Source organism: Simochromis diagramma, unplaced genomic scaffold, assembly GCF_900408965.1.
Source record: "Simochromis diagramma unplaced genomic scaffold, fSimDia1.1 OVJJ01000798.1, whole genome shotgun sequence".
NCBI lineage: Eukaryota > Metazoa > Chordata > Actinopteri > Cichliformes > Cichlidae > Simochromis > Simochromis diagramma.
Window position 1 is genome coordinate 1,697,957 of NW_024386736.1, and position 27,900 is coordinate 1,725,856.

General features: G+C 39.8%; 1 long non-coding RNA gene across 1 annotated transcript; it reads left to right on the forward strand.

Moving 5' to 3' along the window:
- Window positions 1-20,306: 20,306 nt before the first annotated feature.
- Window positions 20,307-27,830, forward strand: LOC120714680. The gene is made up of 2 exons (XR_005691481.1): window positions 20,307-26,058; window positions 26,444-27,830. It is a non-coding gene; the product is annotated as an uncharacterized LOC120714680 (long non-coding RNA).
- Window positions 27,831-27,900: the final 70 nt, after the last annotated feature.

Below are 27,900 nucleotides of genomic sequence, written 5' to 3' on the forward strand. Positions count from 1 at the left end.
CAAAATAAAGAAAGCGTAGGAGCCAGGAATACAAACACTAGGGATCTGGGGGAATCTAGGGAAAACCACAGAGCAAGGGAGCACATGGAGCAAGGAAACACACAGCAATGACAGAGGACTTGACAATGAACAGAGGGTGTCACAGACAATAAATACTCAGAAGTCAACCAGGAGAATGGAAACAGTTGGGAACACGGTGGACACTAATTAGGGGGGGGGGGAAACTAAACACAGCGCATGCAAGACAAAGGGCTAACAAATTAAAACTGGACGTAACTAAACATGGCATCACAGACAAAAACGTGACAAACACAGAGGAAGCACAATATGGTGGATAGAATAGAGCAAACTTTAACTGACAACAGAACCTCAGTAAAAGTAAAACTAAGAAGGCCAAAAACTGAAAGCACTGAACACAGAGAGAAAGGGATAACAAGGGGATTAAACACTGAAGAATTACAACTAATGCAACACGAAGGCATACAAGACAAAACAAAGAACCAACCATTTCACCTGACCAGACAAGGGAACATAAGGGAGGCAGGAATATGTATACACTGGACTCAGAGACTCAAGTATTTCTTATATAGCGTTATGCTACAGACACGCTTGGGAAAACAGTTGTTGGCATGAGCAAAATGTTTGTCACCATCTACAATAAACATACAATAAACCTTTGAAATGGTTGCTTCATTAAGAGAATGGTTGTGTCATTTTAATCCTAATATAAAACCACTGAAAGAAACATGTAACCAGTCAGCCCAGAAATGTAATCTCTCCAGCCCATCCTGTCTGCCCCGGGGCCACAGTAAGTCATGACCAAAATACCTCCATCCTGAATGACCTTAAGTGGCTCTATTTGATGCAAAGGAGAAGCAGCTCTACTTTGAGTTCCTCCCAAATGACAGAGATCTTTATCACTCAGACACTCTTAAGAAGAAGCTCATTCCCACTGCTTGTATCTGCAATCTTATTCTTTCTCTCACTACCCACAGCTCGTGACCATGGCTAAGGGTAGGACCTGTAAACCTTCAGCTTCACTTCCACACTCAAGTCTCGTCATCACACCAGACTGGCACAGTGTCCTTCTTAATGCAAATGCTGCACAAATTCATATGTCAATTTCCTCTCCTCTCTCCCAGCTGCTTCAGTGTGAGCTGGAGGTCAGGAATTAATGAAGTCAAGAGAACCACATCATTTACAAAAAGCAGAGATGAGATTCTGAAACCAACAAACCAGAAACTCTCCAACCCCCCAGCTGTGGCCTCTGTCTGTGAACAATATAAAGAGGATAGGTGAAAAAGTGCAGCCCTGGTACTGAGCAGCACCCAGCATTCTGACGTAATGTAGATCTACTGTAGCTCTGTCTATGGTTGTAGAGACACACAAAACAACTAAAATCAACTAAAATGAAATATACTGCATGCAGTTATCGCACACAACTAGCCAATGTTATTCTCAGAGCACTCTGGTATGTGACAGGAGGAACAAACAGATGCTTTTTTCTGTGTGTCTGTGTTTCAGAAGCAAAGGTAGCACCTTCTCAAGTAGATCTTCCAGTTGAGTATTGGACGGTCACGTCAGCAGATGGAGTTTTCACTCCCAGGAGGTTCATTGCTCAGATATAGCTGTATCAGCTCTCCTCTTCATGTGTGGCATACAGGGAATGCCCCACCTGCCTCAGGTAGGCGTCTCTAATGTTCCGATAACTGCCAAAATGGGAAGTTCCCCATCCAAATGATGAAGGCAGTGATAGCATCTGAGTCTTTCTTCTTTATGATGACTGACAGAATATCCCTTTCCCCCCTTGTGTTACTTTAACTTGCATTATGGCAAACATTAAATGTAGAAATACCAATTCTTTTTTAAAACTGCAGAGGCAGATTTGGGTGCTTTTGACTCCAAAACATTTGTATTTTTATAAAGCACTAATCAAAGCAGCAATAGAAAACAATGTCATGGGCTGGGTCGTGTGACCCAGTGTTTGAGTTTTGTGTATTTTTGTATCCATTTTTGATCTAGTTAATTTCTAGGTGGCTATTTAGTCCTTTATTTCTTAGTTGTTTCTGTCATCTCCCCCTGTACTCAGTCTCCCTGATTCGTGCGTCTACCTGTCATGTTTCATGTCTGTGTGGTTATGTTAAGTTCATGTCATGATTTATCTTCATGTCTCTGGGTTTCCTGTTTTATTTTGAAAGAGTCTGGTGTTCTTTGTTCACTGCATTTAGGTTTACTCTCCCCTGTACTGCAATTATGTTTCATTCTAGTCAGCTGTGTCCTCATGTGTCTCCACTTCCCCTGATCACCTCATGTGTGTATTTAGTCCTCAGTCTTGCTGCGTTCAGTGTCGCGTCGTCTGTGTTCTCACCTCCATGTTTACACGATCAGTCTTTGCAGTGATCATCATAGTCTCTGAGTCTTCTTAGTTTGTCACAGTATTAGTTTTCCCACTTTAGTTATAGTCTAGTTTAGTCACGCTATCCCTGCTTTGTTTGTACACTTTGTCTTCGGCCATAATAAAGGCTCGCTTTCTGTTAAGTTCACTCCCGTCTACTCACTTGTGTACGCACCTGGCTCCATCACACACACCACCGCACGGCCTGTCTCCGCAGACCGTGATACAATGATGTTGTAGCATTAGGAACAAACTGGCCGACATAGCCGTAAACTAAATCAATGATTATGATGAATGTTGTCATGTCTCACAGCTGCGTTAAACTCTGAGATATGACAAAAACATATACCTCTGTGGCCTGCACAGATCTCAGTTGATAGGAGGGCTAACTAAAGCAGGTATAACTGCTTAGTAACCTTGCTTTTATGTAAGAGTATAACCAGAATGTAACAGTTGGCAACTAGTTGGTTTAGAGATCCACTCACTGATGCATTTAAACATTAGATGGCTCTGTATGTCTGAGAGTGACCCTAGTGAGTTGGACTATGACAGTTGGGAGACAGTTTGCCTCCCACCAGTTGACCCAGATGTTGAGGGTGTCACAAGTTCAACCTCGGGAAGACCAGCTGGTCACTGCAACTGTGAACTAAAAATTCAATCACTGACCAGCCGCAAAATTTTCCTATTACAACGATGTTTCTTTCAACTGACACTAAACCACTTGAAATGATAGATATGGAAATTATAGTTGAGTTTTATCTGTGCATTTAGTGTATTCAATTTTTTACTTAAATAAGCTGTGTTTAAAGAACTGCTGCTGCGCAACACCACGGTGACTCAAGAGTGAAAGCACAAAGGCTGTTTAAGCATGAAGGAAAACCTTACTTGGCTTAATAATCTGGAAAGAAGGAGTGCACTGAAAATTGCTGTCGATGAAATGGTTTTCCACTGAGTGTTCCTGCTGTAAATCTAAGGTGTAATGAGTGATGGATTTACAGTAGCCCAGCACGGTGATCCACAGCTCTTGGCAAAATTTATTTCATCTCAAGGAAGAATTTGCACAGAGATGACAAAACAATTCCTGGATCTGACACAAGTTCCTCTTCAATTTATAGTCCATAACCCAAAACTCACATTTCTATGTTCTTCAAGTCCAAAAGTCTTTTATGCCTTCCCTGGGTTGGGCGTTTTCCCCCTGTAGAAATTTCCTCTGAATTTTTCCCTCCTCTGCAGCCGTTCAAGACTAGAGAGCTTCCAGTAAATCATGTTAAGCATATTAAAAGAGCTTAAAGAAAGAGGTTAAAATGAGCTCTGAATATGAGTGTGCATGTGCGTCTCTGCAGTTTTGCTGTATAAATAAACATAAACAGCTCTCTTCAAGGCTCACCACTGTTAGAGCCCGAGGGGAGAGACATCATCTGTCTGTAATTTAAAGTGGGTGAGAAGGGAGGGAAGTCACAAGAACAAAACTGAGGAGAAAAAAAGCTGCAGAGAAAACAAGAAGGCTAAATTACTGAATACACAGTTGTCCCCTTTTCATGGTTATTTATGGGTCAGCTGCAAAAATTCCACAATCCTGTGGGCAAAGTTACTTGGAATATGGAATTATTGCTCATTATTTATTGCATGTGATCACATAACTTTTACTGCTCAACAGTAGCAGTAAAAGCTACAGTATCTGCCTCACTGCAGTCTTGTTTACCATTCAATCATTCTCACGTGGACACACACTGGATTCTTTGGTGTGGATCGTTTGAAATGATATACAGTTTCTACAATGTACAGCTGTACAGTTTTTAGCTTTTCAAGGCTTGTAACATTTTTCTTTCCGTTGTTTTATCGTAGTATATGAGTATATTTTCTGCACGCAAACACTCGGTGAAACATGTATTTCTGGTTTCCTGAAAAACTAAACATATACTAGTACAAGTTAAGACTGATACGTAAACTCTCATTTCTTGCATTAAATTATGTAATCTGTTGCCTGATTATGGGGTGGTAAGTCAGAATTACATGTTAATATGCTTTGTCAAATCTCAGCACATGTACAAAGAAGTTATAATTAAGTTATAATTATATTCAGTGACTATAGGTATATAGTCTTTAAATTAGTATAGTATTAGTACTAGTATAGTATTTAAATTAATTCAAAAACATCACTTTTCTTTGCTCTTTAGTTTGGTAAAACAAGTGGATCTTAATGCATTCTACATTAAGAGTCCATTCAGGTCTCACATTGGAGAAAGGTCATAAAGTCTGAAAATATGATGTATATGACTAATTGTATTCCAATATCTGTAAAGTAAAAGCTTTACAAACTGTCAATAATTGCGCAAAATAAACAAAACTTTTCAAAAAAAACTTTTCAAAAACTTATTTGACAATTTTTACATCAATCAAAATGAATGCTGCTTGCGATCCACGTGTTCCTGTTTTTCTTTTGTATTTGTTTAAATCTGCCTGCAACATAAAGGATGCTCATTAGGGAGTTTCTGATATGTCATTCTGAATTACCCTTCCCACTGTGTTTTGGATAGCCAGGGAGTACAGAGTCTTTAACTGTTGCTTAGGTAATTCAGTTCAGTTCACTTCAATTTTATTTCAGTAGCACCAAATCACAACAACAGTCACCACAAGGTGCTTTGTAATGTAAGGTAAAGACAGTACAATAATAGAGATTCAACCCCAACAATCAGACCTCAAACCCCGTGTGAGGAAGCACTTCATCTTTCGTCTTTTTAGAAATAGCACCTTTTTTGTTTGTTGTTTGGCCTTGGTGACCCCGGGGCTTGTATTATGGAGGGAGTTTGAAATACTAAGGATAGCTTTTTGCTGTCTGACTTTAGTTAGCCTAACAGTGGCAATTAGGCTAAGTAGTCACACAAAGCTGGTTGTGTTCACATGAAAAGGGTGGTGTCAATAGACTCTGATCAATCACAAACAGGGATTGGCAGGAGATAGACTGATATTAAGGAAAAAGGTTGGGAAAGACCTTGGCATATTTTTTTAGTGATGCTCTCCACTGGAAAACAAAAACTTTGAGTGCCCTATCAGTGCACTGAGGCCTGACTTATCACATGTGCTCTTTCTCATTCATTCAACTTTCTCTGTAAATTATCACTTTGTGAATGGAAAAATGAAAAGAGTCCAATTCAGTCAAACTTTATATACAGAATACCTTAAATAACAACATAGTTTACCAAAATACATTCTAGTTATAATATTGCAATAAAAAATAAGAAACATTTATTAAACTTAACATTAAAAAAACTGTAAAAATAAAAATTTAATAACAGCAAAGCTTAAAACTAGAAAACCACAAATTAAATAGACAATAAAATGTACAGTAAATAAAACTAATAATAAAAAAAAATTAATTAAAAGTGATAAAAATGGACAAAAACTGATTAGAGACAGCTAACTCACTACTCCTAAAATGCCATGGAGAAAATGTGTGTTTTTAAATGTGATTTAAAAACCTGATGGAGAGCCTAACATGAAGGGGCAACTCACTCCGTAATTTGTGGACCACAAAAGCCAAAATTCGCTTCCCTCGTTGTTTCAGTCTCCACATGGGCACAACGAGGAGTGGTGTTCACCTGATCTGAGAGATCTTTGTGGGATAATTTGTGTACATCCCATAAAGTTTCCCATTTGCCAGGCCGTGTAAAATTTTAAAAGCAAACAATAAGATTTTAAATTGAATTCTAAAATGGAAAGCCAAAAAGGCCATAACACATTTAACTCTGTCTGTCTGTGTGTGTGTAGAGATATTTGTGCTTGTTTACCAGACAGTGATTACAAAAGTATGGGTCAATTTCAATCTGAGAGAAAGGACCAAGCCCCAGTAGACCCTGTCAAGGTAAACAGTCAGGTCAAGGCAATTCATGACCCTGACAACTTTAATCAGACAAGCAGCCTGACAGACGGGCCGGCTCTCACCTCTATCCTGTTTCTGCCAGGACCTCCACACAGGGCCACCGGGCTTAAAGCAACACTTGGCTCCAAAACCTTAGGTGACTCAACCCAAACCCCTCACTTTAACACTAATCAAACTGTTAGAGATTTATGGTGCTATGTGCAAAGAGCTGTGAAAATTCAACAAACACAGCCAACAGCTTTTGCTTCTCATAGGCTGAATATTTATTAGCTGACAAGTAAAAATTTCACCTACAGAGAAGGAAGTGGGAAAAAAAGTCTTGACCAACAACAACACACACACGAGCATAAACAGCCCACATTACCAGTAATTCCATATATTCATGACAATGCCCCTATGTGAGCATAGACAGCTATGAAACATAGATGTAGGTCTGCAAAGCTATCTATAGCACCTAGGGAGTACCTATCCCTCCTCATGTCAGGACCTTCGGTCACCCCATCTGCTTCTGTGTTTGGTATATTTATCCACTCACAGCACAGCAACTGATGGACTAATGGTCTCAGTCATTGAGTATATGATATATAGGTATGTGAACATGTGAGTGCAAAGCCTGCAGGGGTAGGGTCGAAAATAAGTTAATATTTTATTAGTTGCTGTTAATAACAAAGACTCCCACTGCTGTCAGTCCTGTCACGCATCATCTGCAACCCCGAATGTTATTTTTACTGCACTGAGACTCTCGCACGCTCCCCTTCCCACACACTGAAAGTTATAGATCTTTCTCTCTCTTAAGCACAACCCAAAGCCACTTACATCACCAGTTTCATCACTCATGTTTTTTTGTGTCTTGCATGGTTAATTGCACTTACTATTCAAATATCAACGTCCTGCCAAACGATCTTGTTACACTGACGCAGAAAGAGCCACACCTTTCAACAAAACATCTTCTGCAACAAGTTCAAGAGTTCAAAACGGACACTTTTCAACTGTGCTGCTGGTTGAAATGAAATCATACTTGCAGGACTAAGAAGACACAACTAAACCACACTGTGATTTGATTAGCAGCTTTCAAAGATGAGACATAAGAGCGGTTATTCTAGTGAAAACTGAACAAGTTATCTCACTTTTTTGGTAAAATTAATTCCTCCTCAAGCTAGAGAGGCCCTGAGACCTGGGTATTTAGCTAATGTAAAAATGTAGTTTGTTGTTTTGGTCTGGGAGCTTTGTTTTAAGTGTGTATTGTATATGAGTGTAGATTTGTGTATAGTTGAACATGTATACTGTGGGATTATATAATGTTGAATTCTGCATATTGATTTGGAATTTGAAATAAGGGGTAGAAACAAAGCAAAGTCTAGATCTATCTATCTATCTATCTATCTATCTATCTATCTATCTATCTATCTATCTATCTATCTATCTATCCTATCAACATCATGCAAGTTAATGGGCAGCAGGATATTTCACCACAGCATTTCAGCCTCAAGTTGTCTGCAATACTTTCTTAAATAACAAATTAACAGCATGAATTTGAATTTTCATGGGTGTCACAAGATCAAGTTCACTTATATTTAGATCAAATGACATGGATCTAACCCATGTCATTAGGGATGGGGTTTCCTGAAAATGAAAATGTAGCCGCTTCACTGACTTCACTTTCCTACTGTTTGCATATGCCTGAGAAATACTGAATAGCTAGCACTGGAAAATGTACACTGAACATTTATAGTCAAAAACAGTGATGTTACTGATGTGACTAAGAATAGTGTTAAGGTTGGAGGAGTCCACGAGAAGAGGCTAGAAATTTGGTTTATTGTGAATCTGATTTCTTCTCATGTGAAATCCAGATATGCAGTAAGAACAAATCAGTGAACAGCAGGACTTGAGATTGCTTTCGGTTTTAACTTCCTACCTTCTAATGTCTAAATCACATCCACCACTTCATTATCACAACATTATCAGCTCATGCTTCTTTATTTGTTTCTTGGGTTAACACGATATTTCCCCTGCAGCTGCTATTTTTAGATAGCTTCCTGGAAGCCTGACCACTTGCACTGGGTCTGAGATGTGTGTTGGATATCCTCCAGTGTGTTTCAACAGTGACCCTTTAACTGAATTCTCAGTTTGGTAAAGAGCATAAAGTGGCAGGGAGCCAAATGCGGTGGTGCTGAGTAACAGCTGTTTGGCATGACCCCCCCCCACCAAAAAAACAAGACCTCCTGTTAGCATGTAGTTGTACCTGCCAGAGCACAAAATAACTGTATGAACTAAAATTATTGCAAATCTAAGGAGTAAATGACATATGAGGAGTGAAATGCCGTTCACTATTTGGCCAATCACCAAGTCGACTGTGTGATCTTATGAGGTAATTATATTTGTTTGACTTTATCGAGTGTTCAGCTCCACTCGGCTGTAACTGAAACTCCACGTTGAGAGTTCTCTCGTATTGACTCACGTCTGACACCGCTGTGCATTTGTGTGTTTGTGCAAACTCATTGGACGAGATTGATAGACGAGAGGAAATTCTTGTGAGTTCATGTGTTCCATGAAAACTAATAAATTATTCTTTCCTTTTTTTAGATCTCTTCAGGCATCTCTTATTCATTTTTCTTTTATCTTAACTAAAACAAGATCACTTCTAAGTAGTGCAGTCTCCTACACTGTGTGCTGCAGCAATGGAAAAACAAACATTTTTCTTCTTTTTTTTCGAATGCACTTTGGTCGTGCACGCTTTTATTAAACTGTTAGTATTCAAAATAAAACTCAGGCTCTCCCTTAACAAAATGTTATGCTTTTTGCAAGGTAACAGTATTTATTGCTTGCAAAGTTAATATGCTATCCTGAAAAGGGACTTAAAAAAATTGTTTTTCTTCTGTTGAAAAAGTGGCAGTATGAAATTTGCCAACCAAAGTTATTGATATTGGTGCAAAGGTAACTGCAGATGATATCCTATGCTGATAGTGGGAAGGTGAAAACTTCCTTTTAACGGGTCCAGGGAGGGGAAGCTGTCTCGTTTGACCGGTTGGGGATGAGTGTGAGGGACACAGGCCAAAGGCATGCTGCGGAAAGAACCAGCTATTAATAATAACTCATGATTAAATGCAGAGTATATAATCACATAATGAGTGAAAAGAGGTATATGATGAATAACACTGAGTGCATCATGGGAATCCCCCATCAGTCCAAGCCTATTGCAGCATTACTAAGGGATAGTCACCTGATCCAGCAATAACTACATGCTTTGTCAAAAATCCTAATCTTAAAAGTACAGAGGGTGTCTGTCTCCCAAATCCAAACTGGGAGCTGGTTCTGCAGGAACAGGCTCAAAAGCTGAAGGCTCTGTTTCCCATTTTGAAAGTGAAGTGCTCTACTGGTGTGATACAGTAAGTAGGACAGCTTTCAGATGAGATGGAGCCTGATTATTCAAGACTTTGGATGTGAGGAACAAGATTTTAAATTGGATTCAGATTTTCACAGGGAGCAACTGAGAGAAGCAAGTATGGGAGAAATATCCTCTCCTTCTAGTCCCTGTCAGTACTATTGCTGCAGCATTTTGGATCAGCTCAAGGCTTTTCAGAGTCTTTAAGATAGCCTAATAATAACTCATTACATTATTCCATGCAATAAATGCACAAACTAGTTTTTCCAGCATCACTCCCCACATAGCAAGCAGGTCTGGCCTGGATCTGGTATCAAGCCGGCACTGCTGGTTGACTTCTGGCATGATAAGGCATATGCCATTCAGATATGGGCCAGGCCTGGCATAGATGGCACTGTCTATGTAATGGCATGCCATATCTGGCTCGATTGTGGTTTGGGTTATGTGGCCCAGGGTCATAGAAAACAGATCTGGCCCAGATCTGACATCAAGCTGGCACTTCTGAATGACTGGTGTCATGGCAGAGTGTATGTCAACCATATGTGGGCCAGGTCTGGCAATGATGGCACTACTTATGTTCCTATTTTCCTATTTTAGTTAGTAGACCCAAATGCCGTGTTGCAATACTATACTGCTATGGTAGCCAACGTTTCAAATGTAGGTTTGGCAGGTTTGTGAGTGTACACTTTATCCAAAACCTAGTCACCTACTCATGTTTATCACTGGGTGGCTGTAGCTCAGGAGGTAGAGAAGGTCACCTAAGGATCAGTCCATTCACTGTCTGAACAGAGTTTCATCATGTTACTTTTGCACTATTATGTTCCAGCGCATGTTGTTATTACATGGTTTGATTAAGGCACACATTAGGCTGATATCTGGGGCCAGAGCTGAAACTGTTCTGGGCAAGCAGTGTGTCTGCAACTGGCCTTGTGCTGGCCCATGTGTGGGCCACCTCTGGCAAACCAGATCTGGGCCACCAAAGGGCCGTCATGCTTTGCGGTATGTGAGCCATGTGTAAGCACATTGTGTGGGCCAGATCCAGGCCATACCAATTTTGCTATATGGGTCTGAGACAGGATGTTTCTAATTTTAGAGATATTTTTTAGAGATATTGAGAAATGCAGGTAAGCAGTCCGACATATTTGTTTATCATGCATACTGAAGGACATATCCTGGCCAAAAACAACTCCAAGATTCCTAACAGTGCAACGCTAAATGTGTGGTTTTATTTTTAATTCAAACCCTATTACATGTTTCTGTTAAGAAAAAACAAAATGTGAGATGACAGGTTTTGCAAAATGATAAAAATGAAAATACATATGCACACTGATATTTAATTGATTAAAAACAAATGTTAGAATTATTTCACAGTTCATACTTTATATGGTTAAACAACATGCTAATTTAGCCAAAATGAGCTCGAAGATTTTATGTAAATATGTATGTCATTCAAATAACGTTGGAATATTGAACAAAATACTTTTTTCTATTCATGAAGCCACATGTTAAAATCATTTTCATAGGTTAATTAAAAGAAGCAAATTTCTTTTTATCATGCCTTCCAAACCAAAAAAATGTAAATCATTTGTTCCAGTTTCTATGATAAAATTGCAGAACCTCTTATTTAAAACAAACAAACACGTGTTTATGTTTCATTTGTAAACTGCAAAGTAAACAGGGTCTGTATTACAGTACAACTTCTTCATCCTGGCGGTGTTCCCGCTGGTGCAGGGTCCGCTCTTCGGCAAAGGTTTCTCCATTTGGTTCTGTCCAAGGCGTCCTCAGGTGATGCGTTGATGGTCTTAATGGCCTCCTTAATTTTGTCCATCCACCGTTTCTTCGGTCTGCCTCGAGGTCGGCATCCTTCTGGTCGATCATCATAGCCGTTTTTGCTACAGAGTTCTCATCGATTCGAATCACGTGTCCATACCACCTCAGGCGGGACTCGAGCATATTTTCCTTAATTGCAGCTACGCCTATTCACTTCCGTATGTCTTTGTTCGTAACACGGTCCCGTCTTGTAATTCCCAAGTTCCATCAGAGCATGCACATCTCCATGGTGTTTAGGGCCTGTTCATGTGTGTTCACGCGCGGAGCCATACAGGGCTATTGGGCGGACCACTGTTTGGTAGATTTTTCCCTTGAGTCGATCTGGCATTCTTGTATCGCAAAGGACACCAGTGACCTGTCGCCATTTTAACCAGGCTGCATTTATTCATGCTCGGACATCGGAGGTGATATTTCCATCGTGGCTGATGACTGAGCCCAAGTAGTGGAACTCTTCTGTCTTCTTCAACTCTTCGTTGTCAATTATGATGGTGCCATCAGTTTGGGGGCCTGCTTCCAGGTATTCGGTCTCTGTATTACAGTACAACTAAAGATCTAAATCTTGTAGAACATCAACCAATAAACCATAGCTCCAAAAACATTTTCTAGTGATGCTGACAGCTAAGAGGTCATGGTCATGCCACCTGCTGGGTGAACTGTCTAGTTTTTATGGTGTGTTCTAAAAAAAAAAAAACGAGTTGAGCACTTGGAATGAGCAGGAAGAAACAACATTCCTCTATTTTTATCTTGGAAAATAAACAGTAGAGGCATTACACTCCGGATGGCAGAGCGGTTTTCCTGGGAATACATTCATCAATCTGACAAACATGTCATACTCTCTAACCTCCATCTGATCTCATCTGCTGCACTGTTGCTAAAAACAATATGAAAAAAATGAGGGGCATAACTTGGCAACATTATGGTACAACAAAGCCTCTAAAACTTTGAAGAAATAGTTGAGGCTGTAATTTCGTAGAAACAACTGGACTGATTATTTATGTCACACAGGAAACTGGAGATAAAAACATGGCTTGGATTTTAAAGAGTCATGTTTTTAAGAGCAAAGACCAAGACTTTATAAGTCTTGACTAGGAGAAACATAAGATTTGAAATGAACATCATGCTAACGTCACTGGTGCTGTGTGCACTTTCTGGTGATAAAAAACAGTGGAAATAGTTCACCTATTTCCACTCAAAACACTTCAGACTACAAGTAAGACTTTTACCATAGATGCAAAAAAAAAATAATGCAAGTGTACCTCACATTCTTGTCCAATGAGGAATCGTCGACAAACCTAACATGCTCATCTTTGGTCTGCAGAAGCGAACCAGAGTGCCAGTAGGAACTCTAGATTTACTCAATGGGCCAAATTAGCATTTAGCTGCAACTGATAATTGTCAAACATAATTACTAAAAAGCAGTGCACATTAGCAGACGAGGCACAGGAGGACCTGATGATGCTGTGAGTAGTATGCTAACCAAAATAATACAGTGCAGGTTTTTGTTTAATAGAAACTGTCATTCTGTCTGTGAGGAGACAGTGCTGACCATTGTGCCATCCAAATGGCCATTATTTCTGTAGAAATACTGTCCTTCAGAGCTCTAAATGTGATTTTAATTGTTTTATATTGTTTATCATACACTGTTAAGATAAGTTGAACTAAAATGAGCTCTCTGGATGTATTGGTAAATGGTAAATGGCCTGTATTTGTATAGCACTTTACTAGTCCCTAAGAACCCCAAAGCGCTTTACACAACCAGTCATCCACCCATTCACACACACATTCACACACTGGTGATGGCAAGCTACATTGAAGCCACAGCCACCCTGGAGCGCACTGACAGTGGCGAGGCTGCCGGACACTGGCGCCACCGGGCCCTCGTATTGACGACACAGGTCTGCTGTGCTATTTAGTGGTGACCCAAAGTCTGCCACAGAAACAGATTTTGGAGACCATAAATTGAAGTGTAGGTGATGTATACTAAATGTGAAGCAAATGGAAAAATGAAAATTTTTCAAATTCTACATCTACGAGATCAAGAAGAAACTGGTATGAAGCCATTAAATTAAAAATTAAGACATTATCCAGTGTGGAATGATCAGAAAAGAGACAAAGATAACTGTCTTTGTTTTTTCTCTCATATCTTCATTCTTGACCTTAACAGAAGGCACTGTGCTAACTTATTTCCACAGTAGATTATTGATATTAACCACAGCTGACTTCAGTTCTCTCCCATTCCTTGGGAACTGTCAAAATGCATTAGGAGAACTGAAGTAACTAGCAAACATGAAACAAAACCTAAAAGCTGGTGGGCCTCTGCATGTCTCCTCCACGACTATTATTAAGCTAGGATGACTCTGTAAGGTCACATTTAACAGTGTTATGAGTGAGGCATGACTCATTCATAACAATGGCATGGCTTACTGAAGGGGAGAGGAAGGTTGAAAGCAGGTAGAAAATAGTAAGATTGTATAAATAATTTTAGCATCACAGGGTGATTTCTGAGTAAGAGTATCTGAGGCTTTGATGCAAGTAACAACAGCTTCCCTCTTGGTACTGCAGTAGTTTCCTTTGTGAAGCGCAGGTGAAACGTGCTTCACCATCTCGTGCAGTTTTTTTTCCTTAACAAACAGAGACATGTAAATAAATTGCAGCCTTGGGGCATGACAGTAGGTCAAGTTTCTTTTATCTCATCACTGGAATGAAACAAGCATGCTTTTACCCCACATACGACACCACATAGAGACCACCAATGTTGTTTGACTTGAATTCCTGTCAGTGAAATAGGCCACAACATGCACGTGGATCCATCCGTGTTTGTTTTTCCAGTAAAAATCCTGCGGATTTCTGCGCAGTTTTGTTTCACAAGCTGCAAAAGTGCACAGCTTCAGCAGAACAATACAAGCAAATCCCACAGATTCCAATTTATTGAAAAGATGTTTTCTCTGTTACATCTGTCTTTGAGAGAAAACTATGGTTCAGGCGACATGCAGATTTTGTTTTGTTTTTGTTTTTAATAACAGTGATTTGTACAGTCCACAAATTGACTGTGAAAAGTCACATCAGTTATCATAAATACACATCAAACTGTGACTGTTTGGCTCTCACTAAATAATGACTAAAATAACATTGGAATACTGGTTAAATTATTATTCTGCATGTTGCCTCCTTGTAGGTGTTACACTGTTACCCACAAACAGTTCAAATTTCGAAAACTTTATTGAATTCAGTATATTATAACTCTGGAAAGTAAATACACTCTTGATTATAGAATTGTGTATAATTGCCTTTAGCAGCAGTAGCCTCCATAATATATTTCTATAGCCAGATGTGCTATAAAACTGTTTCAATTCATCAATGTTTCTGGGATGTCTTAAATGAACCATTGTTTTCAGGTCTTCCAATGGCATCTAAGTTGGGTTTAAGATCAGGATTCTTTATTCACTAACTTTATTCAGAAAAAAGTTTAGTTCAGTTTTTGTTATTCTCCCTGTGCTATCATAGCTCTCACTTTGGGCGCTTTAATTTCCTTTCAAAGTCCCAGAAAAAAATGCCTTAGATTAATTAGTGATTTCAAATTGAATATGAACAGGAATAATTGTCTTTCTGTGTGTTACCACTGTGATACTCTGGAAGTCTGTCTGCGCTGTTTCCTACCTCTTTCCCATTTTTAGCTGGTGGAAGTTCCAGACAGTCTGCAAGCCTGAACTGGATAAGCAGATGAGGAAATACATGGCTGTACAAACTGATGGACTGACATCTGTCTTTGACTTTGATTTAGATGGAAGTAGTGAATAGTGAATGGAGTAGTGAATACAGAAATTCTTGTGCAGAAATTCCAAAGGGTTCACAAAATGTTTCCTGCAACACGTAAGCATACATGCATTCATATATAGAGCAATGCTAATTAAAAATAATCAGGTAATCCCATTTCCTGTTTTTTTTGTTTGTTCAGTCAACACGGGTCTTCTCGAACATGGGGAAAGTAATTGTGAATATAGAACCAAAAACAATCTGCCTATTCACCCAGTAAAGCCAGCCTCAACTATTTGTATTATCACATACTAAGCAACATGAGGCAAACACATGACAGACATTATAAACTATACTTGCACATCAGAAAGGTCTGTCATAACTGTAAAACCAGAGGTGCAAACAAAAGGTACTATAGGAGCCAAGACTAAGTGCATAAAACAGTTGGGAAATAGCTTTCTTGTACAAAAGCCCATTAGCGAAATTAAATTTTAAGGCTCAAAGCACTGAATAAGAGTAAGACTGTGACTTCAAACATGTAACAAAATCTGCATATAAGCTTAGAAATTGTTTCTTCATCTGGATAAAACATGAAGTGCCCAAAAAAAGAAATGACTGTATGTACCCAGGATATCTTTCATTATCTGGCTTCACTAACACAAGCTATTGGGATAAAGTACATTTTCATGAGAAATGATTTGTCGGTAGGTGGCAATTTTGTACCCAACAAATTAGATCTGCAACATAGGTTACCACGGTGATATAAAAATTCTTAAAACTAAAACCCGGATTCAACCTTAAGTTACCTTGATAAGCTTGAATCCTGCTTTGTAGTACTGGCAATAGGAAACTTGCAGGGTATAAGGTACAGTGAAGAAAGAACAAATTATGCTCATAACATTTGAACATGACTTGCTAGTCATTTCTTATTTTTAGCCTTTATGCTAAGTCATGCTAACCATAATCTTTGTGTTTTTTTAAGAGCAAAGGAAAATTCTGTTCATTTTATCTAGAAACTGGTATTGTTCCAAATCTAGAAATAAATATTGTCAAAAACTTTAGCTGTTCTTTTAGTTAAAAGCAAAAGTATTTTACAGATTGTTCTTTCACTTCTTCCAGTTTCCAGCAGCCTCGCCTCTGTCAGTGCACCCAGGGCAGCTGTGGCTACAATGTAGCTTGCCATCACCAATGTGTGTGTGAATGGGTGGATGACTGAATGTGTAAAGTGCTTTGGGATCCTTAGGGACTAGTAAAGTGCTATACAAATACAGGCCATTTACCATTTAATTTCCTCAGTCTATTTAAGCAGCTACTGTGAACAGTCGTGATATGTTCTTCTGACTCAGCTGTTCTACCCAGCTATTTTGCACTCTGTCTCCTGAGGTTATTGATGTTGAGTAGCAATGGCCTCTCCAGACTGAGCATCATTTCCAATGTTCTGTGAAGCTGCTGGCCAAAGACAAGTTCAAGTTTCCCCAAAAACCACTTTGATCAATAACATGGCCGTTGCTAATAACTGCTAAATGGTGTGATGTGGAGAAAGTTTGGGATCAAGCCGACATTTTGAGTTCATTTGAAACACAAAGGTCATGTCCAAATTCATGGGCTACATCCTCCTGAGGCCGCATTTGTAGACCGATTACATCACAGCGACATGCCGAAGGCTGTCCAAATTCGTAGACTCCTCCGAATACAAATGCGTCCTCATTTTCCCCGAATTTGAAGGATTTTCAGATCTCTGCGGACTTTCGCTACTCAGGTTAAACATAATATAATATAATATATACAACCTAAAAATGTTATTGTTGGGCTTTTTTCAGTGTTTTATTTGTTCGTGAGTCAATCGGTTTGGCTGAGATTAAAGTTATTAGATTAGATTAGATAAAATAAAACGTTATTAATCCCCCTGGTGGGTTCCTCTGGGATTTTCACACAGCTGAATAAACGTCAAACAGAAAACTGATTAAACAGAAGTATGAGACGGTCGAGAATTTACACCAGTGTCCTGTTATATTTTAGATAGCAAGGAGCAGACGGCTGAGTTTATTAAACTCCACCGAGACAGCGGTGACGCTAATCAGAAGGCTAGACCGTCCATTTTCCCCAGCCATTTACTTCTGGCCTACCCGACCTTCTGAGGACCCGGCCTTCGCGGTCTACGTGGGCCGGGTCCTCAGGAGGATGCAGCCCATGAATTTGGACACGACCAAAGAGTTTGTGGTAGAATGTTTGTTGGCCATATTCAGACCATACTGCCTCAGATGGTTAGAATGTTTCGCGCTTGAAAACTCCCCTGTGCATCCGCAGTCTTGTCCACTGAATGGGCTTTATTAGGGAAAAAAATGAAGGTTAAAGGGAATATTTGACTGCTGGGGATTCTCATATATCATTGATTTTAACAGCTACTTGTGGAAATTTTAGAGAGGACCTTTTTTGGTGCACCCACTTTCCAGTCCCCCGCTTTCTCTCTCTTCCATTAAACTTTGGAACACATGTAAACTCATTGAAATTAGATGTTGATTACCTATGGAGAGGAAATAAGAGTTGCATTCAGACCAGATGTCTTGTTTTTGCATTTCATTCTGAGGTAAACCTGAGAAGAATTCACCTTGACTACTGAGTGCTTGTGTCAGATTGGTTTTCTAGAAAGAGAACAAAAAATGGTTGATTCCTCCAGTCAATGCTGTGAAGTGAAAGTGCTTTATGCTTCATGTCTAAAAAGTTGAAAAACTGAAATCTGAACTAGGTTTTCAGGGATCAGCAAAGCAGAGAGGTCAGGGTGATCGTTCTTTTCCTGGTAAACCCTTTCCCTTTTGTTCATCTCTTGAGTCCAGTTCAAAGAGGCTACACCCAGTCTGTCTTATCTACTCTCTGATTTTTAATATTTAGTAAGCCACCTCTGCATCTGTTTCCATAGACTTCAAACTCATTAATCGCTGCATTTTCTGCCATTTGTTCACCATTCACCATTAATTGCAAAGAAAGTCCCATTTAAAATTTAGTTACAGGACTTGCACATGAATAAGGGTGAAATATTATGCAGCTAGTGGTTTATCTGGCTGTTGAGGACTCTACTGTTGACATAGATGCTAAAAATCATCAACACAACCTCCATGAGAAAACTCAGCAGTCAATACTTGAAGTGAACAGGGGAGGCAAAATGTTATTCCCACTATCCCATTTCACTTATAATTCTTCCCATTTCACAACACAATATATTTTTTTGTTGACCTGGGAAAGCTTTCAGGGTAGGTATGCTGGAATCCAGTTCTGTCCAAAAGGAGGGAGAGATCTAAAGTCTTGGACACAGGCTCATAAATATGTCCAATGACTATCCATCTACTGTGCACTTCATGGCTCAGTCACACTAGAGTAAACAGGACAACAACCTCCTTGTGTCTCCGACAAACTGGTGGTTGCTTAGTTATTTTACCTTATTTGGAGCAACCAATCAGATGCCCACACATTTTACCTAATTTGGAGCAACCAATCAGATGCCCACACATTAAGCTTGTAACACCATCAATACGCTTAACTGCACATGTTGCATGACGCAAGGCAACGTGTAGTGGGCCTCACTGCTTCAAACAATAGTGGGCTGACTTGGGACAGTCTAAGTTGGGGACTTGAGTCAGATGGTTGTGTTCTGGTTATGTTTCTTTGCAACCGCAAGGCTGCTAAGCTCTTATGTTACTTTGCAGTTAAATCACTGCTTTGCAGCAGTTACGTCACTGTTTGTGGAGAAATTTATGTTTCAGTTTTATGAGGTTCTGTCTGAATTTTTACATGCCATCAGCGTTGCATTATTTTGAAATGTGTTACTGTAATCACATTACATTTTTCAGTAAGACAGTAGTGTAACATGTTATTGTAATAAATTCAGTAATCATATTACAGTTACAATTAAATTATGACTTGCTTAAAAGGTTCTTCAGTCATCTGAACAGGTGAAGAGAATGAAAAAATACACATTAATTGTGTATTTCTTCCTCTGGCTTACTGGTCCTGTGATCAACTGATTTCAGGTGTTCATGGAAAAGGAGAATAGCTGAGTGGGCTACAGTGTTTTGGGGAGTGGAAATGTATTTTTATTCTTATTTCACAAATGGACAAGACTGCAGTGATAAAGTCCAGAACAGAAACAGCTTCACTATACTGGTAACACAACGTCAACTAGTCAACTCATTGCCACCACAAACTGAGAGCAGACTGATTGCTGATTGACTCCATCTGATTACTGAGAAACTGACTGTGATAATTGCAGAAAAAAACAACTATTTTAAAGACAATGAAATCACGTATTTATTGCACCTGGTCACAGAAATTTCAGTTGTGCCACGGTCTCTAACCACTGTTTTCCCTTGTGTAACTGCAGCATTTCTCTTTTTACCCACTGAGCAGAAAAAGATACTAATTGTAATGTAATCAGCAGTGGTTTCAGGGTATATTAAACTATCAGAGAAACTACACATGAATTTACCTCAATGTTAATGTGCCACAGATTTGGCAAAATAACTTTTTTTCATCATGAGTCATCATCCTTCTTCAGTGTTTGGTCACGTTCAAAGACAACATTGGTGTCTATGAATGCGGCATGAATGTACCATTGGTTTAATGGTAGGCACATTTTGATTTACACCAATATTTTTTGATAGCCACAGTTAGCATCCTTACAATGTCACAGTGAAATAAGCTAACTGAGCTCACTATCAAGCACTAGCATTAGCTGATTGCCCCCATTTTTTAAACTGGTTCATGTCAAAAACACCAAGCTTAAAGAAGTGTGTATAGTATCCTCACAGCATCACTTAGGCAGATGATAAGCACCTGGCACCTCCTGAGGTAATAAATGTTTCATTAGCTAAATACTTTCTGCTTTACCATCTTTTCATAGTAAATTTATTGTCACGATCCTGGGTCTTTTGACCCAGCGTTTTGAGTTTTAGTTTATGGATGTTCATGGTTTATGTTTTAGCTCATTGGGTTTTCTAAGTTCATTTGTTTATTACTTTCCCCTTGTGTTTCCTGTGTTAAGACTCCCTTGTCCTTATGTGTTTCATGTCTGCATGTCTTTTAAGTTCATGTTGTCATGTCTGCGATTCATTATGTTTCCTGTTTTATTTTGAAAGAGGTCCAGTGTTCCTGTTTTCATTGTGTTTAGTTTTACACTTTAGTTTTACACTTCCCCCATGTGTTGCCACTTCTCCTGATCACCTCGTGTGTATTTAAGTCCTCAGTCTTGCTGTGTTCAGTGTCGTGTCATCCCTCATATATGTCTGTGTGTTTTGTTTGCCAAGCCTGCCAAGTTTATTTTGTATCGCCAAATTTAGTTTATTTTCTCCAGTATTCAGCAATAAAGCTACCATTTTGAGTTTCAGCTTGGCCTTTGCGTTTGAGTCTTTCGGGTCCTTTCATGCCTCCCTCCACACAGACCATGACATTTATGCCACAAAATTTAGGAATTTAGGAACTTAAGATGTGCAAAGATGAAAACTTCTAAGTGTCACGGCTAGACATTTAAAAAACTCTCTGTTCTTCATCACAGCACTTCAGAAAGAAAAACCTTCATATGTATCTTGTGTTTGGTCCTCATAGCATAGAGGAAAAGTCCTTTATGTGAATGTGTGCAGTTTGTTTTTTCAGTTACTCCCCTTTGGTGAGATCATCACTCTGCGTCAGGTTGGCGGTGAGTTGGGTGCTGTCCCACAGCTGTGCAGCATCAGGCTGGAAATCCCCGCATCCTCAGTCCAGAGCCTTGAAGAGTGTGCATACATAAGCATTCACTATGTGGGGTGGTGTGTGTGTGTGTGTGTGTGTGTGTTTGTGTAAGGGACGGAGTTAGAATGGCTGGTTGTGCCTGTGGACTTTGGCTGCTGGTGTGTGTATTTAGGTGCTGTTTTGTGTGTCCGTGTGCTGTTATGTTTGTGTGTAGGTGGATGGTTTGAATCCTGGATTCTTGCAGCACATGTGGGCCCAGCATGTGGTTGTGTGTGGCCTGCTTGGAGGAGGCGTGTGGCATGTGTTAAGTGGAGAGAAAGAGGGACCTAAAGAACAGAAAGCCAGTTTGTGGTAACTTTCAAAACTGTTATCTTCTTTAGCCTTCCTGTGTCTGTGTGTACTTGTTTATACATCTTTGTGAGGATCAAAAGTTGGCATGCCACTATACCTGTGGGGACCAAATGACGTCGTCACAAAAATGAAGTCATTTTTTAGGCTCAAAATGTGGTTTTAAGATTAGGGTTACAGTTACGTTATGGTTAGGTTCAGGGTAAGGGTTGGAGCTAGGCATTCTTTTCTGATGGCTAGGATTAAGGTAATAAGCTAGGCAATGCATTATGTCAGTTTTTGTCCTCACTAAGATATGAAAACCAGTGTGTCTGTGTGTGTGTGTGTGAGCTAGAGCGAGAGAGGGGAGTGGGCAGAGAAACTAAGGACAAGGCCTGTTTATAAAAGAAACATTCCTAACTTTCCTTTTCCTTCCTTCCCTTCAATTCTTATCATTGTCGAATTCACCCTGGTGCCCCCGCACACGTTCATGCACTGGCTCAATATTTACACTTGGATCTACAGAGCCAGTTTTCCCCCTCTTTTTTTGTTATTACCTCCTGCTTTAATGCCCCCTCTCCATCTCTCTCTCACACTTTTGCCCTCGTTTTCTAAACTTTGCTGCACTCCCCTGGAAAGCCTTCCTGCTCCCCTCGAGCTCCAACGCCCACACTTTCCCCACTGCTTGTTCACATAAGAAACTCCACACACGCTCTCACACATACTCATGACAAGTACCATTTGCTTCTAGTTAGTGTTGCGTTTTTGGCTTTTCTGCAGCTTTTAGTCAAACACCTCTCTCTGTGTGATTCGGAGCCTCAGATAATTGGTTAACAGTGACAAAGTACAACTAAACTAAGAGGTTCTACAGGATGTGGCCTTTCAAATTCAAATTAGCTTTTAAAGTGGTAATACACAATAGGCTAGTTTTGCCATTTAATGCCCAATTTTTCTTGCCAATCTCTCTAATTAGTCAAATGCTTGTCAATCAAACACTGTGGGTGGTAATGGGAAATGTTGTTCTTTTGTGAGGCGAGCCTTGTCTGAAAAGCCATCAGTGTGAAAAATGTGAAATTCTTAAATAAAGTGGGAAAATTTACAAGCTGCTACAGTGAATCCTTGCTTATTGCTCCTTTGTTATTCAGCGTGGTGCCATGGTAGTTAGCACTGTTGCCTCACAACAAGAATGTCTTGGGTTCAAAGGGCCTTTCTGTGTGGAGTTTACATGTTCTCCCCATATCTGCATCGGTTCTATGCGGGCACTCCGTCTTCCTCGAACCGTCCAAAATGCTGTCACAGACTTTAAAGTTAGAGTTCTTTTTAAGCAAAGCTGTGGAAAGGGCCATGAAGTTTGGGGGTGCTAGTGTGTGTGGGTCCATGCCGCCCAGTCATATGGCTTGAAGATAAACACTGACAAGACAAAGGTGTTGACAACAGATGGGTCGCATGACAACATCCACCTCGACGTCCACCTCGTCCACCTCGACGGCATCCAGATAGAGCAAGTTCAGCAGTTCAAATATCTGGGCTCACTGATCGAGCAGAAGAAAGTCGCGTCCACAGGGGATATCCACAGTAGAATAGACCAAGCAACCGCAGCATTTGCTTCTTTAAATGGTCCTTGTAGAAGCAAACCAATATTTCCATCTTGACCAAAATTTGCCTTTTCCGGATACTGATCCTGCCGATTCTACTCTATAGATCTGAAACGTGGATGGTGCACTAAGTGGACCTCAACAAACTCAAAGTTTTCCCGATGCGTTGTCTTCGTCAGATATTACAAGTATCACTTCAAGACCACCTTTGAAATGAGGACATTCGACGGAGTTGTGACAACCAACAGCCAATCGAGGAGAAAATTCAAAAACGTAGATTGCGATTGTTTGGCCACGTGTGCCAAATGGATGCGCACAGACTACCACACCAAATCCTCTGGTGTAAACGACCCACCCAGTGGAGAATCCAACAAACGGCACAGAAGAAAACATGGCTAAAACAGGTCGAGGAGGACATCAGAGATCGTAGAATAAATCTCGACGAGGCTAGGACAATCGCGAACAATCGCAATGCATGGATGAACCATTGGCACCCACAGCGTATGGGCTTAGGAGTCGATCCAGGCCTAACACCAGCTAGGGATAAAAGAAGAAGAAGTGTGTCTATGTGTGCATATATGTAAGACAAGAACCAAATTGTGCGTATTATACTTAGCTTAAAAGAAAAATTTGCAGTCAAATTCCAAGTTGCGGCAAAAGTTCATCTGCATGCTATGATACTCCAAATGTGATTTGGCACTGAGAGGTTTCTTCATGACGGGTATTGTGCAAAGAGTTCAAAATGTCTCTGAGAGCATTTATCAGGGACATGTCTGTGAGTCTTTTTTGTGCTCAACCACAGTTTTAATCACAAGTTGGAGAATGATTGCTTGGATGAGGCCAACATGGGGAACATGTCATGAAGTGGGATGAATCTCCTTATTGTGCGGGTCTCCTCCTGTCCTCTTTTTATACACTGGCAGTATTCAACTGATTAAAAATATTAAAAATGTTTATACTATAATAATTAAAATGTCATTATTTGGTGTAATTCTTTTATTTTGCATTTGGCAGGGATTTTTATGATATTCAGCTTTTGTGACAGGGATGGCTGCAGCACCTCCCAGCACATCTACTTCCAACTGCCTCATTTTTATGATTTTCTTAAATTTCATATTCAGCGCTAGTTTCATATTTAAAGGCTACACAAACTATAATGTAACTGTGACATCATTGAGAATACATCAGCAAACATGAAGTTTGTGTGAGAGGCTTTTCAACGGGCTGTTAGGGTAGGTTTTGACACAAAAATTACTTGATCAAAGTTAGAGAAAGATCATGGTTTGGATTAGTCTTGCATTTCGATTAGGCCATGGCTTTCCCACTCTTATAAAGTCTTCACTTCGAATAATTTCAACACGAATAAGTACTTGCTGACAGTAGTGAAGAAAAACTCATTTTTTAACCAGATAAAAAACCTCTGAAAAAACCATTTACATCAGCATTTTGCAAACTGTTCCAAGCCGATAAGTGTGCTTGCAGTGCAATCTGATGATAAAGCAAGAGCTAATATTAGAAGAAGTGCTTTTTTTTGAATAATTGCAGGACAGTTTTATAGATTTTTTCCCACTGGCAGTCAGAGATACTTCCATTATTGGAAAAATAATTTACAGCTGTAGCATATCCTTCCACTTTCTTACCACCGGCTCTAAATAGTTAAAACATTTTCAATTCAAAATGAATAAACACCTGGTATTTTATTATTCAGGAGAGGGCCAACTGCATTTTTCTGCCAGTGAAAAGTGAAACGTGTTTTGGATTCCGTTCAGCTACTTGGAAACTGCACTGTATACAGATAGAAATCTATATGCGCAACATGGACGTCACTCATTCATTTCCTTCTCAGGGCCTTTTAATTGGAAACAGCACCCAACACTTCCTCGCATCCCCCCCGCCCCCTCATTTCTGTCCTCATTATTTCCATATTTCTCTTTCTCTCACTTTTAACTACACCCCCACTAAAGTTTCCTGATGAAAAAGCCTTGCAGCCAAGAATCGTGACTTACTTTTTGACAAGTCCTCACAAAGAGAAATCTTTCTTTCTCACATTTCTCACACTGGAGCTTTAACCTCTGGGCTGATGCAATGCGATGCCGAGCATCTTACTTGAGGACATTGCAGCAGGATGATGTGTTGCTGTCATGGATGCCAGAGAAGCCTCATTTGGAATGAACTTAGTCATTAAACCTCTGTGGAGTCAGTACTTGACCTCCAAAATACTACAGAGAACAGTGCTGCACGCTGAGCTGGATGATGATCTTTTGATGAGCATCCTGGAGGAAGCTGGGAAACCAAGTACTAGAGAAACTTCTTCCTGCATTTCCTCTTGACTCTCAGCTGAATGCATTATTCCCTATAGTGTGTGTGTGTGTGTGTGTGTGTGTGTGTGTGTGTGTGTGTGTGTGTGTGTGTGTGTGTGTGTGTGTGGGCAAGGGAAGCGGGATGCTTGTTAAAGAATCCATACTGCTATTCATTTAAAAGAAAACAAGCAAAACCTTCAAAAAAGTCTTTGACAGTTGATATAAATCTGACTATTGACTTTTCCTGCTATTCCTACTATAAGGCCCCTCCATCTGACCCTTCTTTATCTGGATCTAAATGTGGAGTTGGTTGTGATTGGATGGTTTTCTGCATTTTGCTGTGTTTGAATTGGTTTACTCTACTATCTTATCTTGTTTTATTTATCTGTTTATTTTTCTTTCCAGTCAGGGGTATCTTCCCACGATCTGGCTGGGATGGAGCCAGAAATAGGGAGATCCTCGGCAGCCAGAGGGGAGGCAAGAGGAGGACAAGTGTCGCTAATCGTTGTCTCCCTTTAACCCTAATACCACACACAGACAGATAGCAACATTTCCATCAGTTACTAGGACATGAAATCGACTTAGTCACTTAACACTTCCTGGATATTTATCCTAAGCCCAACCCTACTCTAAGCTTAAACCACATATCCACTCTAAACTTTAGTTATCTACATAATCAGGACTTTCAGTGTTCTCACAATTTGACTGTATAAACAGATTTAGGTCCCCATGGCTAATACAACCGCACACTTTGCACACTTGTAAATCCCCATGATACTGACAGTAAGCCACATTCATCTCTGAGCCAAGTTCCAACTGGCTCCAACTCATCACTCCATTCACATTATGACTGATAAGACTTCAACTGTGTGACACTGGTAAGAAAGAGTAATGATCCCTCAAAAAAAAGGTCAGGCCAAGAGGACATTAGTCTTTATCTAGTATTTTCATTCGTTAGCCACAGCATCAGTGATGTAGCAGTGATGATACAAATGACAATTAAAGACACTTCGGGTTAAGACTCATTAGGTGATTGTTGTGTGCAAGCTTGATCAGATTTCTTTCCTTATTTCCCAACCCCCTAAAAATTATATATTTTTTAAAAAAAGATCTTCTCATTGTGTTTACATACACTGCCTAATTTCATGCCAACATGGAGTACAGTAGTTCAAATGACTAATACAGTGACATGTTAGGCATCCTTGAGGTACCAAGCAATTCTTCTGAATAATAAAGTCTAAACACAGTTTATTTGTCTTGCAGGAGACCTCAGGGTGACCTTCGGCTTCCTATTGATATGACACGGTCCATGGAGGAAACACTTGGATATTTACTAAGCCAGACAGGTTAAGTGCTTCTCTCAGTCCAGTAGCTAAAAGTGGGATCGTCTATAGGGCCAAGACGCAAACCACTGGAAAGTGCCTAAATTTCTCCGAAACCTTTATTGCTTTTGGAACATGAAACCCATGTTGCCAGCTGAGCAGCAGGAAAAGAAGTGAGCTGACTGTTGTGCAGTTCAAATCAGAATCAAGCTGTTGATCTCTTAAGAAGTCAGTCAGTGGCATTTTATTTATTTGTGCCATCATTCTTTTTTCAAAATGTGAATTAAAACCTTTCAAACACATACTGGGCTGGGCCACATGCAAAGACGTGTTACCATTAGTGAGCTGAATGTTAGCCAGAGTTAAATACACAAACTCTCACCATTAAAAAATAAAATCTGTGTGATATACTACTACCAAACTTGGTAACACTCGCATCACTTTTAAATAAACTTCTGTCACACTTCTGGTCAAGCTGAGTAATTCATCTGTTGGCATTGTTCATAGATCAGTGAGGGAAAAACAGTGGAAAGTATGGGAAAACTGGGTGGAGAGGATTGCGTGAGTGGGTGGAAGGGGCTCCCAAATCCAGAGAGGAGATTTATCATAAACCTGGACAACATTCAGGAGTAAAGAAGAGGATGAGGGAAAGTCCCAAAAGGTGGAGATGAAGTGAGAGAGGAGCAGGCAGGAAGGAGTGAGTCAAAGCCTGGCCTTGTTTTCATTGGAAAAGATTGGGAGGAAAATGAATTGCAGAGTTTATATGAGTGTGGTGATGCATATGAATAACATTATGTCTCATGGATCTACTTGGGATCTGCTTTCCCCAGACATCTGTTGGTACAAGTACAACTGAAAACTAAATACTGGCAATGTGGCATCACAAAGTGTTTGGCATTTCATTAACGAGAAGATTGATACCAGTCTTGGGACTTTACAGTAGATGTAAAGCTATAAAAACATTCAGGGAGATTTTTGTGGTATATTTGAACTGTATTTGCACCTAGCAAAAACAGGACATGTATCCCTAGTAACATCTGGCCTTTCCTTTATCTAATTAAGCGTAATCTGTTGTGTCAGAAGAAGAAAAATGTGGTTTTGGAAGAATTCAAAATCTATGTCTCCAATGAATCTCTGATATACTAGTAGCCAATACAAATATCGATCATGAATTTTACCATCAGCAAGACGCTTCAGTTTAATGTTGCTGGAATCTTACAAATGTGTTTTTGATTAATAAATCAAGATAGGCAAGTTACACAGATTCAAAGTTAGTGCTTGGATTCAGTGTGTGCATAAAGAGATCGGGGACGGATCAAGCCAGGGAACAACACTGAGCAATCAAGCATGCTGAGGTAAGATCCCGGCTGTACTTCTCCCTAAGCTGCTAAAAATACC